This window comes from Ptychodera flava, chromosome 16, assembly GCF_041260155.1.
Source record: "Ptychodera flava strain L36383 chromosome 16, AS_Pfla_20210202, whole genome shotgun sequence".
In the NCBI taxonomy this organism is placed as follows: Eukaryota; Metazoa; Hemichordata; class Enteropneusta; family Ptychoderidae; genus Ptychodera; species Ptychodera flava.
In genome coordinates, this window is record NC_091943.1 from 19,502,750 (window position 1) to 19,513,690 (window position 10,941).

The 10,941-nt window shown below is 37.2% G+C and overlaps 1 long non-coding RNA gene across 1 annotated transcript; it reads right to left on the reverse strand.

Annotated features, from left to right (window-relative positions):
* Positions 1-2,147: 2,147 nt before the first annotated feature.
* LOC139114227 (uncharacterized) lies at positions 2,148-10,479 on the reverse strand. Its single transcript, XR_011547830.1, has 3 exons — positions 10,277-10,479; positions 6,485-6,598; positions 2,148-2,690 (listed from the first exon to the last, which is right to left on the reverse strand). It is a non-coding gene; the product is annotated as an uncharacterized lncRNA (long non-coding RNA).
* Positions 10,480-10,941: the final 462 nt, after the last annotated feature.

The window sequence follows — 10,941 nt, forward strand, 5'->3', positions numbered from 1 at the left end:
AGCATGGATCTACTTACTGAGAGCGAACAGAGCATGCGCATGCAAATCGTATCTCGCTTTTGGTACACACACCTCTACACACCTCTGACCACACCGTACTGCAAGCAATATTCGTCTAATAGAAGTTATGACCTGTATTAAACTTTTTTTCGTTACACAAGCCTTACCTGTGTCTTGTGTGTGCTTATTCCTTTCACTATGTGAAAAAGCTGAATCCATTAAGCATTGTTGTGGATTCCTCCGTGGATTCAATCAGAATCCAAGGGAATCCAGAGATATCCATTGTGGGTACTCAGGGAATCCTAAGGTATCCAATTATGGATTCTTCTATATACGGAACACTTTTAGAATCCACAGCAGAATCCATTACAGCATTTTAATGGATTCCATAAGACTGTCTCCTGAATAATCCTGTGCAGGATTTCAATGGATTCTGCGTGAAATTAGTGATCATGGGAATCCACCCTCTTGCCTTAAATTTTCCCATGGTACCTGCATGAAATCGCATAAAATATCACTGCTCTGCTGTCATTCTTTTAATTCTTTGAATTTCTCATGAATCGGTATTTACTTGAAACAGTAACCTTACCTTTTGCACATTTTGTACTGTTTCATCATTTTATTTTCATAATTGTATACCAAAATAACCTTGTATTCTGCTTCTAAACATGGCCTCTGTATCCTTTATGTTATTTTTGACAGATCCATTTCAAAAGGCCTTACTTCAGTGCAATTATCAACAATTACACTGGTAATGATGCATGGACATGCTTAGAAAATAGATATGGGGCAGTTAGTTCTATTATGGGGAAACAAACAGGTCCAAGTTGATACAATATGTACAGCGTGGATATTTAATATCTTTTCTGCATTCTTCCATTTGGTCACAGAATTATGTGCAGGCATATTGCTATAGGATGGTATGCACAATATCTACCATTATTGATTAAAATGTATTACCGGTATTCTCATGATATACTAGTGTTCTTTCATTTTACTCATACATCAACAATTTAAGTTCATACAACTGTTATGCAATTAAAAAAATAATGTCTTTTTTATTCACTGAACAATACTGTTCCAATAAAATATTTACAATAATTGACACATGTGTTAAACAAAAGCTGTGGTTTCTGAAAAAAAATCACAAACAATAATATAACCAGATTTTTTGAAACCGACATTTCAAGTCATTCATTGAACGTCTGTACAATTGTAGCAGCGATTTAAAAAAAAAGACAAGGCAAAAGACAATGGTAAAAATTTTGCCAAAAATACAATTATGCAAACTTCACCACAATTTGAAAGTCTTACTGAGCTGTACCCTAAAAACCTCCACACCAACTTTCAAATCAGTTGGAGTTGTGGTCTCAGAGAAGATATCTTGACCAAGAATAGAAAAAAAACCGCAATTATACGGTGTCGCTCAAATTTGATCAGAATTGGTACATACCAGTATGGTTAACAAAGACCAACAATAAATGTTGTTTCTATCTGTTCAGCGCAGGAAAATTCTACGTTGATGTTATGACAATGATTTCTGCACAGTACAACCAGAAAAACAACAAGAAATATTTAAACCAGAAAAACAAGAATGACAAAAGTAATTAAGGTCTGAAATTTTAGGTACTGGAGGTCAACTTTAGCAACATGCATAGCTGAAAGGCAGCTAGCCCCTCTTAGTTTGACCATAGACGGTCTTCCTCCCCTCTACTGACGGTCTTCCTCCCCTCTACTGTCTATGGTTTGGGCAGTTCTGTTAATATGTAACAGTTCATAAACAACTCCCCTCTACTGACGGTCTTCCTCCCCTCTACTGTCTATGGTTTAGGCAGTTCTGTTAATATGTAACAGTTCATAAACAATGACAGGAAATGACTCAAGATAAGTGGAGTTTGCCTGTTTCTTACTGGCATGTAACTCCTGCACACATGCAGAATTTCCCTTTTTCTTACCTCATTTGCACATTTTTGACACTGATATGTTCATTTGAACAAATTCACATCTCAACCCTACATCTACCTGTACACCAAATACTGAGATGGTAGCTTTGGCGGTATGGGAGCCTTTGTGTGTGACGGACATACATCCGCACATACCCAAATATACAGACATACAGTCATCATATAAGCTCTTTTGGTATTTATATATAAAACCAAATATGAGCTAAAAAGTGCCAAAAATTCAATTATACAAATAATCACTATTTGTGACTCGGTCGGTGTAATAACATGAGTACAGCCTGTATCTAGTCAATAAAATTAAAAAGTTGAGTGGTCTTGTTCAAAACTAAAAATGCATCATTGAGCTTTTAGCAGAATCAAGAAAATGCAAAAACATATGCTTATACATTAAACATTGTCCTGTAATGAGTTGTCAGCGCTGTTGATATTGTCATTTGTCTGTATAACGGCTCATGGCCCACCATCCTCATCCTCAGGCTCTGGTCTGATTGAGGCCACGTCCTCAATGCAAGGTAGCCTCAATATGCATTTCCTTTGATGCAAGCGTTTTTCCATACTGTACGCAGTTTCACTTCTTTCTCTATCCCATGGCAAGTGTCTCCGAATAAAGTCACCACCCTTGCAACTTCTGTCATGCTCACTGTCCTCAGAAGAAACACACACAACTATCAAATGTCTTCAGCTTCATGCTAGTCCTTGGATAGCCCCGTTTACGTCCTTCAATTTCTGTAAATAACGACACACAGAATAAATCATCAGAATTGTACATTATCCATTTAGTTTGTTTTTGTTTAAATCTGTGTATTATAGACCTTTGATAATTCATTTGAAAGTACTTCATTAGACTAGAATGGTTAAAAGTTGATATGTATGCAAGAAATTTGATTTCTGAATCTCACTGAAATGTAGATTCACTATACATTGGAGTCTATGAGAAAACTACGAATAATTTTTTTACAAAGCTTAACAAACACATTCTGTGCTTTCTGAGGTGTTTGACAATTGATACAAATGTACTTGATTCAAATAGGGTGTTTGAAGGTTCAGATGTGGACAACAGTAATGATATTGGAATTTCAACTAAACTTATTTCACTTTTCATGGTACTAGTGGTCAACAGGTCACTGTTAAATATTTTCCCTGACAAAAGCTTGCTATATCTCTAATATGTAAGTAATAAAAATTGTTCTTTGCCCTCAGTGTGCTTGATTTACAATAAGACAAGCTCCAGAGTTGCCAAGGCAAGATGTTTATGTGACAGATAATTATACTTTGTTCAGATTTACAGTTAAATGACTACTGAGAGTGAAATAATGCAGCGAATCATTTTATCTCCCAAAAATTTTTTTGAACACTTAAACTACTTTTTTAACAGGACAAATACTTAAGAAAATTAAGTGACTCCAATGGTGTTGGAAAAATACATGACCCCTGTGCATTTTTCAAATTTAAAGTGAACCCCAACCCAACCCATTCCAACATATTACTTTTGTGAATACTTGTGGCATCACCTTGTTGGTGAAATTCTCTCATTGTTTCCATTGTAAGTTGATTTTTTTATGCCAAAACTGCTGCGATGCTGTGGACGTGTTCAAAGCATCCAAAGAACAATATGTGAAAACTTTCAAACACCTGCCAATCATGAGGGCATGCACGATCAAACATCTGTAGTGTCAATCAGATCGATACGATGTCAACAATGAATGAACATTCGTACCACTGAGCCTTTTGTACCGTCCAGAAATTTCAAAGCTACAATTTTTTTACCCTGACATATAATACAGCGACCTTGCACGCTAATGATCATTCCACTGCTTCTGTTTGGTTTTGTTGTTTTTTTTAAATTCGCTCCGTGGCCCCAGTAGATTTTTTTCAATATGATAAACAGGTAAGTTTAGTATGACATAGTCCCCACTGGATTATAGTTTAAGATTAATATGCCGTTCATACACAGGCCATTGAAACGTCTCTGAAACGGTTCTGGGCCAATACTGGCACAAAAAGTCATGTATGGACACTCCGAAGTGGTTCTGAAGCGTTTCAGATTTGAGACGGTTCAGTCGGCCCGACCTGAGCCGTTGTACGGATTAACTCTATCCGCAAATCGCTGTATGGACAGACTGAGACGCTTCAGAGGCGTTTCAAACGCCCTCACGCGACAGGTATTTGTAACATAAAACAAACAACAACCAACATACATATTCACTTTCGCAATGGCTGCCGAACACAGTACTACATCTCGTGGTAATAACTGGTCCGACGACGAGATAAGCTTGCTAATTTCGAATGTATAAAGTGTGAAAGAGGCTCCCCACCTAACTATCCAAATGTTTTTGTGTCGAGTTTGTGTTTGGTTCGTTTCAAAAATGTGTTCCTACATTCTTATCCGATTGTTTGTGTTAATAAAAAATGTTTGTTTCGCCTCGGATATTTGTAGGGAAGTTTGGATTAGTGTGTACGGTAATGTTTTGTTTGTGTGGGGAAAGCTTATGGCGAGACGCAGCCGGACCTATGGTGTTACAAAGTTGATAGAGTGGCCCCTTGACGCTAGCGTTTCGAAACCCGAGTGTGGTTTCTCATCAGTCGCAATGTAGATTCTTTCCTTTGTTTGGTTTGTGAAAAATTATTTTAATGTGTTTTAGTGATCTTACTCATCGAATAGCGAGGCAAGAATATCAATGTTTGGGTCTCGTTGTGAGTGCATTTGGTGGTCTGGTTTGTTTGTTTTTTGTTTCTCCACTTCTGTGAATTTTGTTTTGACTAGTGTGTCTTTTAGGTTTTTGTTTCTCTTGTAGGCAATGATTGGTGATTCTGGAATATATTCCTTAGAGTTGAGTCCTTCTCCAGTTCGGCCCAATGTTTCAAAAGAATTGCTTTAAGATCTTTTGTTTTTATGTAGGGGCTGTATGTTGTACTGAAGATGAGTTTGTTTGATGTTTCTTTACGTGTAATTGTACGGTTTGTTAGTGTATTACGAATACTGTGGTTTATTTTGTCTGTTATATTCGTAATTTCGTTGTTTGTGTATTCTCTGTCGAGTAGTTTATTTCTAAAGAGAGCGACTTTTTTAGTGAAGTCGTCATTGTTGTTACAAGTGCGAGCGTATCGAAGGATTTCACCTTTGATAAAGCCATTAAATGTTGCTGTCGGGTGACACGATTCTCTATGTAGAAATTGGAATGTGTCTGTTGGTTTAGTATGTGTTTTGATGTCGAGGATATTTTCTTTGTGGTATCTTGCACCTTTGAAAACTACTACATCTAGGAATGTAATTTCTTGTGTTGAGTTTTCGTATGAAAACTTAAACGTTGGGTGCATTGTGTTGATTTTTTGAATGAAATTAGTGAGTTCGGTTTGTGTTCCCAGAAAGATTGCAAAGACATCATCTCTGAATCTTTTCCAGAAGTGAATGTTGTTGTTGTTGTTTACGATTATTTTCTTTTCAAGTTCATGAAAAGCAATGTCGGCGATTTCCGGCGACGCATTCGATCCCATGCTGCAGCCGCGGGTTTGACGGAAGTATCGCTTGTTAAATTCAAAACTGTTGTGTTTTAGAATTAGTGAAAGCATTTCTATTAAGTCTTCCGTTGGTGGTTTTTTGATACCGTAATTTGTTTGAAGCGAGGTTTGTGAGTTGTGAGTTTATCCACAGTATGCTTGGCCATACACACCTTTTGAACTCGAGAGGGCGCATTAAGACGTCTTAAATATCAAAACAATGGCTTAATTTTGTGAGTATGGACACGAGCGGACCCAAACTATTAATCCCCTGTGTTTACAAATCACAAATAAAGTCGCTGAAACGTTTCAATTTTTGCCTGTATGAACGAAGTACATGTTTACAGGAAAATAGTTTCATACTATTTTAGTAAAAGATAAAATTATGGTTTTGAGCATGTCATGAAATCTGGAACATGTTATCAGAACAGAAGCTTGTTTCATCTTTCATTACACAATTTGCAACAAACTCTCCAACGACAGTTTGTCTTGTGATATTGTTTAGATGTTTTGTTTCCCATACAAAGTTCATAAAGTACACTTCATGGATTCCTTCAATAATATTTGGCAAGTGTTTGGAGACAGAGTTAAAAAGAACATTTCTTAGATTTGACTATGCAATTATTGTATGTCATCATGTACATTTGAGTTTGGAACTCATGTAAGAACCCCCTTAAGTTGTTCAACACTCTGCTTCTCTATAAAAATTGCAGGGTTTACACATTTCATTGTGATTTCAAAATTTGACATGGGCTAAGCTGCATCACTATCAATTACATCTGTATCTTCAAAAGAAGATTATAAAGGCAGATTTTGTTGCTTATGGCTGTTAGGTGCCCTGCAAATATAACCAAACATCAAAGGTCAACTGAGTAGAATTGTCTTACTTTGTGTTGTATTGGTTCTGCTTAACCATGTTCATGTACTATAATTCACCAACACTGGTGCTTGGTTAACTTGCCCTTCAAAGTTCACTACTTTAGACTAAAAATTTATCAGTGCATACTTTGTAGAGTACATACCTCTCATATTGTTCCCAGTTGTTGGCATGCCTTTTTGTGTGACTGTCATTCCTTTGGGCACTACACTTTCCCTATTTGTTCAACGCCTAATAAATACATGTACTTCCAGGGGACCTGCAACTTGCAAGAATATAAAAAAAAGTTAAAAAACCTACCAAGAAAAATCAAATTATCTCAAACACAGATGATGAATCACATTTCAAGCCACAATAATGACGATGAATAACCATATTAATCTGACAGTCCATCGACACATTTGAATCAGAAATATATCAAGCATTTTCATGGCCTAAAAGGCTCAACATAATTGGATTCACGCTGCACTATGCATTCCTGCAGTATCTCAGAGCTTGTAGACTGTCAGACCATTGATGAAAATTGACTCTTTTTACATCCATGGTCATATAAATATCCAAAATGTGCATGTTGAAAATAACACCACATTTCATTTTCAGCAGTAATAGAAATAATTTAGAAATTTAAAAATTAAATGATGCAAAATAAAATGACATATCATGTTTAGGTAAGATTAGAATTAATCTCATGTTAACTTAAAGCCCCTACTAGCTGTATCTTCTAGCATTGTTTTTTTTTATTTTACATTCAAACCGAAATAAGTTTGTGAGAATGTACTGATTTTGGTGATGTATACACTTATTATTCACTACCCACTGGGACTATACATGCAACTTTGGCCAAGATAGAGATTGCAATGTGATTAAATATTTGCCCTAACATTAAATCCCATCACCATTCATACGAGCAAAAACCCTGGATAATGTGCATATCTGTACTGAAATCTTCACATAACTGCACAGAGCATTGTGCAATTCATGCTATAAGATGTTGAATGACCCTTACATGTACTTCACTATTTGATGCACCACTCAGGACGCAACATTCTCTGAATGGTTTGGTCACACAGAGTTCACGCAAATGCATGTAATTCATTCATTCGCGCAGTGAAGTTGGGCTCCCCAAAGGTCATCACTTCACCTCAGTCATAGTGTGAAATGTTAAAGGGATAGTCCACCCAAATATCAACCTGCCTTTAAAAGTTGAAGTAGATTATTTTTGTAACATTCATGATGAAGAGATGAGAAATGTGCTAATGATTCTCCTGGAAATTTATGTTTTATTAATTGATGTGTATGACGCAATTTTCGCCATATGGAAGCGCCACTTATCGGAATTCCTTGAGAGAGGCTTGGCCTTAGATGATGCAAAGTTTCGTGTTTGGTTGAGGAAGTTGGGGGTATCGCTAGGGGGTCTTATCTACTGTACGTTTGTATTGAGCTACTGCCCAATGGACACACTTTGCCTTCAACCTTATAACTTTGAACCGGAATTCAGCGACTTCGAACTCCAGGATTTCGAACTTGGTGTTTCTGACAAATAAACGGACACATCGATAAATTCAGAAGTAAAAGAAGGGCACGTGGCTCCACCAGTTACAGAAGGAAGCTGTACAAGCATGGCTCTTTTGGTAGCTCAAAGGTATAAGTTACAACGTTACGGGAGGCCATGTTTGAAGCTGAACACATCTTCGATATCGCCTCATGACGAAATGAACTCCCAAAATGATTGTATTTTTTGCCAAAACATTTCGATCAGAATTGCAACTTAGATATTATCACTTGAAAAAAGCGATGTTTTATTTCAAATGCCCGAAGATAATTGCATGACGTAATTGCTCCGCATATTTAGCCATTGCAACGCTGGTTTTAAAATATGGATAAATCTTTTTATAACAAAGAATGGTTATCGAAAAATAATTCAAAGTGCTAATTTTTGAGTAACATATAGAAAAGAATGAGCGGATGATGAGCTAATTCCAAGAACCATTCTCCATGGGGTGGGGGAGGGAGAGACAACGCGGACGACCAGAAACGGCTCATCTGTCGACTCTAAATGGACTGTCCCTCATCTAACAAACAATAGTTGTGCATACACACTTCTTGTTCTCAGGGGCACTAAATTAAACTTCAAACACACCTTCATGTTCTAGGGGCACTAAATGAAATTTCAATTTATCCTTTCAACGTACAGTCATAAACTACACACTACAATTTTCCTGTTCTCACAACTCACTTTGAACTCTAATCAATTTCTCTGGACATTGTCTCCGGTGAGTTGAAATAAGTATAGTTTCTTGGAATAAATTATGCCATTGGGACAGGTACTTTTCTCATTGGGACAGGCACTTTTATTTTGACTTGTCCAGTGGACAGGTGGTTGAAAAAAAGTATTTCAAGCCCTGTGGTGTATTTTATCATAATACTGTACATTTGAAAGCTGTTGAAAACTGTAAACTTGATTCTTTTGGACTAAAGATGCTATAACAGACCAAGCCAAGTGGGTGAAAATATGTCATGTTTTGGCTCAATACTGGTTTTTACTGACTTGGCTGATGGGGAAGGGATACTGTCTGGCAGGAAAAGGGTTTTAATAAAATTCGATATATCGACTACTTTATTTAGGTCACATATTGATAGACTATAGTATTTTCCACAGAAAATTCAAGGGTTTTACATGTATATTGACAATGGCCGCCCCTGATTTTCTTAAATGACCCCCTTGGGACAGGAGTACGGGCCCACATTCATGATTGTCCTGCTGTTTTGACATCCTAGATTGAATGTTCACCCTAGAGGTGAATGTTTTCAACTGTGACATTGTATGTTCTCTCTCCTTGTTAATATTACCAATTTTTAAAAAAGGGCCATAATCAAAATGGCTATTAAAATTTGAGTTTACTGTTTAAATGTTTCTCAAAGGAATGTTTCCTAATGCAGTAAAAGCCAATATCCCTTCAGAGGGTAGAATTCAGAGAAAACCACGACAAAAATGGGAACATATTCTGAGGTCAACAAATTTCACGACTTACAGCTAGTGGGGCATTAACAGCTATGTCATGTTACTTTGCACTATTTATAACCTTATAAATTAATTAGTTTTGACCATTTCACTTCAAATATGCACTCGCTATCACTCATGCATATATGCCATGAACTGGTCAAAATCTTGTAGTATACCGTCGCTGGGTGTGCTTTATTGCTTAAATACAACACAAGCTAGACCTGTGCTCTTATTAATGTTTGGCAATTGATATTAATGTACATGATGGTTAAAGAGCAGATGTGAACAACAAATATGATATTCAACTTTCACTCTACTGATTATTTCTATTTGGTTAAAGGTATTCTTTAAAAGTTCAAAGTCAAATGGAACTTATATGTCAATAATTAAGATATCATTTATACAGACTGTGACTCACAGGTCATACAAAATTTGGGAGGGAGAATCATTTTCTTGCTAACACTTTTTGAAGGGTCATTATTTTCCATGGATTTAAAAAGGCACTTTTGCTGATCCCTGGAATTGCGTTTGTTCTAGTATGCATGAGGACTATGGAGGGGTGATAGCCTGTTGTTTTCCATTGGAATTGTAATCTGGTGTGTAAATTTTCTGGTGAGACAATCTGGTGCCAACACAGGCCTTTAAAACACCAACCAATCCCCCCTCCCCCGCCCTTAATTTTTGTCCGGTCCCTGACATGAATCAACAGTCATCCCGGGCGGGGTGCATACCACTAAAAGTCAAATTAGCATAAAGTGACCTGGAAATTTGATGTTCATTGAAATTATCAGGAATATCGATGATTTAAACCAAACAAACGTTAGATACTTTGCCAGATGCAGACATTGCTAAACACGTTTATACAAGAAGGAGTAGACGTATATTCTTAGACACAATTGGGCTGGTTAAAAATAAGACAGCAGCTATACATACCTGGTACATAATATTGTAGTGTACACGAGAGCCGTCCAGCTGATGCAGGACTCAGCGACGATCGAGGGCTTGAAGTGTGTGTTGACCTATCGCTGGTGCGGAAAAGAGGTACTCTCTTCCGTTTTGGCGAGTTTCGTCCTGGTTGAACGGAGAATAAAGCTTAAAGTTGTCGGACCATGTCGTAACTGCATGACACGGTCGATGACACACTGGCACTAGATTCAAACGTACAGCATAGTCGTCGAGATGGTCCAGGAATTCAAGGGTAGACTCTTTAGCATACATTCCTAAACACCGACGGGACATGTCAGTAGAAGCTAAAATATCGACAACTGAAGATAACTGACGGCACGATCACGGGGTAGGAATGGTTCGATGTACCGATGAAAGCGACGCGACGCGACGCGACGCCGATCGTAACAATGGCGTCTTCTGAGTATGACTCCTTAAGTGCTCAAGTATTCACGAAATGAACTTTGCAAAAAATTTGATTATAACTATCATGTTTTTACTCAATCTTGAAGAAAATGTTTATTTTTTTTTGCTCTCGTTAGACAAAAATATTGCTAACTGAACCATATTTTCGTATTTCGCCAGATAAAGGTACATCATTGTACACATTGACCCCTAGCATCAGGCTGCAGTCCAGCCCCTGTGCATGTACA